Genomic DNA, 6,554 nt, shown 5'->3' on the forward strand with positions numbered 1-6,554 from the left:
TAGCGCTTCGGGACGGAGGCGCCACAGGAGCCGGGAGCACCGAGACCCCCAACCGTAAAGCAAACCGCGACCGGGGTCGCTCATCCTCCGGAGCCTGGACCCTCCTCGGATGGCAGGGCCCAAGCCAAACGCAYGGAGTTCGTCCTCCCTTCGGAAGGGGATGCAGATCACACAGCTCGCTGGGGATTCCGACCCGTGACAAATCTGTACACCTGCAAAGGTGATGGAGACCAGGTCTGAATCCGTGGACTTTCTTCCCAGCTTTCAGGTGCRATCATCAACTTGGGAATTAGAAACAGAAGTGCGCTAAAATTAGAGTGGTGTGCCTTCAGAACTGCTCGACGCTCTCCTCCCTTCTGAAATAAGGACTTTTCCCCAAGTGACAACACTCAAGGAAAAAAATTCCTCAGAACTAGCCCAATTAAAAAAAAAAAAAAAACCCTCCATCTCAGCATGATGCAATTTGTGAATGTCCTTTGCACTAATAACAAGAGAGGCTTCTGCAGAAAGCAAGGCCTGGAACGCCTCACCGAACGGAGAGAAGGGCTGCAGCTTTGTGTGCTTATTACTCGGATGACAGAGGAATTCTAGAGGCGGAAGAAGTCTCATTAGATCACACCTAGCCTGTCCTGCCCCAGCCTGCAGGCTACTTTTAAGTGTCTTCCAAAACAGGGCTTCCATCAGCTGCCTTGGGAGCCCGTTTTGAAGTCTTATTGGTCCTGTGGTCATTAAGKAAACCAGCCTAGTCTCTTCCCCTCTTAATTTCTCCCCGTGGCTTCTAGTTATACCTCAAGTCTTGTGCAATGATTTTGCACACTCAGCATCAGCAGCAAGACGCTTCTCCAACTCCAGATACCATGAGAGCAGGAAAAGAACATGACATTCCAACCCAATTACACCGAGATGGCTGCCAGATTATTTTTAAGATTACAATATTAACCCCTGAAGAGGGTAAATACGCAGCTCGCACCAGGCTTGCATAGCGATCAGCCACAAATATCAAAACCCTGTAGCGTGTCCCCATTCCCCGGCTTGCCCAGCACCTGGAGCCGGAGCAGACTTGCACAGCATGGACCGTTTCTCCAGAAACACCCTGTTTGCGGACACCACAATTCCCTGATCGGATTAGACCCTCCGAGCCGTGGCGCACAGGAGGATCCTTGGGGAACTGTAAAAATGAGCATTCTTCAGCCTTCACACCACAAAAACAGTTAACAGACAACACCAGCGCAACAAACAGCGAGAGGAGAGGAACGTGTCCTGCTCCGCAACTCCGCCAGGCACAGTAACTAGCTGCAAAGGCGGCAGCGTCTGCTCTGCCTCGGCAGTAAATGCGTGGTGCCAGCTTGCGAGGTCCACGCGGATCCCCCAGCGAGGGACGCAAGGACAGCCAGGCACTCGCAGCACCAGGTGTGCTAGCACAGACTCACTGGAACCTTTCTTCCAAGGAGACCGAGTCTTATCCGGATTGAGAAGCTCGCGGGGAGATTTCAGCGCTTGTGCTGTGCCTTGTGGAAACAAGCTGACGCTGCGGGACTGAAGGCAGCGCACGCTTCTGAGCCGTGCCTACCGCGCAAGCGGCTTTTCCTTTCGATTCCCGCCGTTCTTATTTCCTCCTTAACATCCACGGCAGGAGCCCCAACAGAGCGCAGGTGCCTGTCGGCTTAAAGCCACCGGCTCGGCCACCCCTGCTCGCAGCAGGGAGACAGAAGCTGCGACACTAGCGAGACGCCCCGACTTAAGAGAAGAGCGCCGCGCCGAGGCCGACGGCCTTGGACTTACTGCCGCGAGGGCACCCAGCGCCGAGGTCGCACCGCTCCCGCGCCAGGCGGCACACTCCCACGCGAGCCGTGCTCCCGCTCCCGTCGGATCGGGCTGCGGCCGGCCTTTCCGAGACCCAGGTCGGGCTCCCGGTTCCCTGCTGAAGGACACCTCGGCTCCGGGCTCCACGGGAACCGGGCGCCACTACACGGACGTCCCCAGAAGCAAACCGCCCGCAAGAAAGATGTGCGGCGGAGACACGGTCGCAGCGAACATCTTAGAGCCTCCTGTCAGGGCAAGAATTAGTAAGCGCTGTAAAGGTCCCTGCAGTTTCTCTTTCCCAAACCATTGTTTCCATTAGCTGCACTTTATTTTCCAACATGAGGACTTTTTTTCCACCTTTGCTGCAAATAGAAGTCAGCTAAACGAACCAGCTGCTCAAAAAAAAAAAAAAGGTTTGTGTCATTGGAAACGCTTCAAAACCAAGCTCAGGGCAACGGCTTTCTTTTGTTGAAAACCCCGCACCTTGCAAGCGTCACCGATTTCAGTGCCAAGGAAGTGGCTTGCAGAGCACCATGCGCGTGCTGATGTTCTGTGGCCCTGGCACCGCTAGCTGGTAGGGCAGAGCCTCGCTACGCCGGGGAAGACCGCATTCGAAGCAATTCAGAGTCAGAAGTAAAGGGACTCGCCTTTCAAAAGTGAAAATTAAGGCATCGTGACATGTTTTATCCATTATAAAATAGTTCCCATTGTTTCCATATTTTGAAATACATTATTAAATAAGATGAAGTGTCATTGCTAAAAAAAAATAATTTAATACAATCCTCCATCTGGAAGGACAGCAGCTGACAGCTACTCACTGCTGAATTGGGAAGAGACCCTTAATTTTCTTGGACATTTATAATAAAGGTTACATTTGAATGAAGCAATGCCATGTAACATTGGTGGGACAGAGTAAACAAAAATATTTATTGCTTTAGGGGTGGGAAGAAAAACTTCCTATGTTCCACTTGTAAAGCACTCATGCTGGAGGTTTATCACAACAGCAAAGCTAATCTTCTGCCTCTCAGCAGCATCATAAACCATAAAGACAAGTTCGGTCCCCCCCCGCAAGCAACCCCACACTTCATCTGCCGAGACGCTGCCAGTCCATCTCTTAGCCAGCTCCCACGTTTGAGGTGCCTTAACCCGAGAACTGACCAAAGGCAGATGCAATCTCTGTCCTTTTTATAAATAAAACCAGTGTGTGATAAAACAGGGGAAGAGAGAGACGAACCCCTTTGGAGATCCAAATGCAAGCCTTGAATCGGTGATCAAAATGAGTCCAGCAATTTGCACGTAGAACACACAGCTCTGTCTCTCACCGAAGCAGAGATGCTAGTTTTTGTTAATGTTCACAGCACAGGAAAAGTTCCTCCCCAAACGGAGCTTCTCCTAAAGCTAACATGAACATGACGCTCGCCCATTCATTGATACCATTTTATTTCAAAGCCTATTGATGGAAAAAGCCCTATAAAATAGCGTAATGTAAAATTGCTAATCTTAAACAGGCGCCTGAGATTCAGCGACTTCAACAAAGTTTTTATTCAAAGCACACCGAGGGCCATCTTCTACCACGTCTTTGTTCAGCATCTAAATCCATGTTGTGCCCTCTAGGCATCACCACAATACGAATAAATAATTACCACGAGCAACTAAGCTGAACCTACAATAGATGAAAAGACGTGCTGCATTTCATGAGACTCCCCTGGCAATGAAAGGAGGAAAAAGAAGTCACTTCTTCAGCATTTACCTAGACAGACTCACAGACAGATACATTCCTCCCAACAATACGAAAGAGACACTGACCTTTAAAAATAGAAGCCAGGCTGCACTTGTGAACACTACGGTTCTGTGGCCCAACTTCACTAATGACACACACACGCGCTAAGTGGAACTGATCCACTGAGAACAGAAAAAAAATTAATCCTCCCCTGGATGCACGCTCCCTCCTTTTGCTCGTCCTGCGTTTTCTGCCTCCTTCCCCTCCGGTGACCTTGGACAACCCCAGCTCCGTCCCTCGGGCTCCGAGACCACGTCTGTGTCTGTGGTTCCCGTAATTCTCTTCCCAGAACACAGGCTGCTGCTGTGTAAACAGCCTGCGCCGGCCAGACCAGTGCCCCTCGGAGRAATTCGTGCTTTTGGGCCTAGCAGTCTGCATAATTCCCCTTTTCCCATCTCCTCTGAACAGTGACACCTTTGCAAGGTCTCCAAAGCTCGGCCTTTCACGCTGGCTGATTGAGGCCTCTCAGGTTTCCCTGAGTCCTTGGAAGCGAAAGCCAAGATGAGGCCAAAAATCGTTATCCCATCTCTGCCGGGTCTGTGGCCATGGGCACCAGCGGTGCTGAGCGCCGGGGGGACAATCCTCACCCTTTCCTGCTGACAGCCCCCAGCCTGGCCGCATCCCCGCCGAGCGGGAACGACTGCGGCGTTGTCTGCCGGGAGAAGGAGCATGGGCGAGTGATCCCCGGTGCCGGCAAACAGGCAGAGCGTACGACCGGAGCGGCCGTGACGCTGGTGGTGCGGGTWAGCAGGTCGCAGGGGACATCAGCCTTCCTCGGCCCGTTAACACACGGTGTCACGAGCTATTTTATCTCTACCAGGACCTTAACATGCAGCAAAAACGTATCTCCAAGCTAGTCCTGGACAAACCTGCCTTTGCCACCAGTGGATGCCGAGCAGAACGCAGGGATGGTGCTTGCCTGAAGCGTTTTACACACCTCACGGTTAAAGCCGTAGGTTTCCTTGGCCGCTCACTCCTCCTCCACCCCTCGGCTCTCTCAAGCGGCAAGTGCAGCCTTGCCGTACGGCTGGGGAAACCAAGGCACGCTCAGAGGCCCAAGAACACGCTCTGTGGCAGAGCCAGGCCCGCGGCACACAAGCAAGTCTCGCTGTTTTTACAGCGCAGGACCGGCACACGATGATTTTTAAGCCAAGCAAGAACGCATCCCTTCCCAAGGGCCGAGACTCAGCAAGGAGCAACCACGAAGTAGGCAGAGAACAAGTTTACAGCGGAGCTGCCAACAGCAGCTTTTGGTCCAAGAGCTTCTCTCCACAGGGCTACTGCTGCCCCTTCATATGATCTCTCCTGCCACGCTCGGATCGCTGGATCCCTCTTCTCAAGCACCGCTGGGGCAGCAGGTGCATTCGCARAGCATCTGCATAAAGCCCTTTCTTGGGACTGCAGGAGGCCCCAGATCCAACTGCAGTGGAAACGAACACACGCTGCCTAATCAGCTCCTTGTCCCAGAGGGTGACGCAGTTGCAGAGTTTTCTGGTGTCTTCACAAGTCAGCACTCCCTGCCTGAAGTGCTTAAAAACCTGTCTGGATCCGAAACTCCACCAGTACCAGACAAAAACCCCCACATGTTAGCACTGAGGTGCCACTCAACAGATGACAGGCGAGTTCTTAGTTTCTACAGGCAAAACGAGTTGAAAATCTGTACCACACCTCTTCTTAGGAGGCATTAAACAAAAACGAAGTCGTACAGCATCTAGGACACTATCTCCAAACTTTGGGAAACTTGTGCCTGATCTCCTGCTCCACCCCAAAGGCTCTGCACGAGCTAGTGGGATAACGTATTCCCTGCGCCTCGGCTCCCTGCTGCACAGGGAGGATAATGGTACTTCCTCCGCAGAGGCTGGGAGAAGGTTTTCAGGACAAATATATTCCTGCAGAATTGGTAATGGGGGACAGAGGTAAGTACTCAGCAAATACCATTTGGGTCAAATGAAGGATGAGGACGAACCTTACGTTCAAGTATCCCTGTAAACCAGCCATCTGAAGAGACCAGGCTCAATATTTACGGACCAGTCAGGAAAACTCCATTCGGAAGCCAACAGCTAAACTACCCTCTGCAAAGAGGTGCCTACAGCAGCCTTAACCTCAAAGCCACCAGCTCACGCAGGTGCATTACAACGGGGTATTGCATTTCACGATCACGTCACCCTAAAGTAAGACAATGTGCCACACGTTTGCCTATGCAGTTCTCAGAAAAGGCTTACTCCACAAACCCAAATGAAATATGTTCTAAAACATCTCTCTCGTACAATCCGACAGTCCAGAAAACAGATGCAGAAAGAGGAAGAAAGCAAGTAGAAAGAACTCCAAAACACGGACAGCTAGCTACATCCCTCCAAAGAACCAGATATAACAGAATAAATATATATTTAAAAAAAAAAAGGAACTTCAGTGATGTTTCTAAAGCTCCAAAATAAGCCGGCTGCCAACGCTCCTCCCTGTACCCGAGGCCACATCAGCCTGCAAACACTGTCATTCAGGTGAAACCTATTGTTTCCAAGAAATGTCATTTCAAACAACTGCACTGCTCGAGAACTGGAGGTGGCATCTCCCGAGCCCCCTCTCCCAGGGTAACCGCCAAACCTCCGGGGTGGGCTCTATTTTGGATAGCTCCGCTTTCCAGAGGAGGCGGCAAGGCGCCTCCCGCTCCCAGATCCTCCGGAGCTGCCTGGTCCAAGGCTGCAGCCCCCTCCCCRGCTCCGGGCACGTCCCCATCTAGGGCCAGGAGCGGCTCCAGCCCCACAGCCGGCCCGGGGAAAGGGCTGCAGAGCGATGCCGGGGGTGGGGGGGCGGCTCCGCAGGGAGACCCCCCCCCCCTCCAGCACGGACCCTGACACCCGCTGCCACAGCAGCCCCCACCCCGCGCTGCCCCCAGGGGGTCCCACTGCTCCCCAAAACGCCGTCTGCTCCCACGCCTGCGACACAGACCCCATCCAAAACTGTGACCCCCCCC

Source organism: Apteryx rowi, unplaced genomic scaffold (genome assembly GCF_003343035.1).
Source record: "Apteryx rowi isolate R43461 unplaced genomic scaffold, aptRow1 scaffold_1277, whole genome shotgun sequence".
Lineage (NCBI taxonomy): Eukaryota > Metazoa > Chordata > Aves > Apterygiformes > Apterygidae > Apteryx > Apteryx rowi.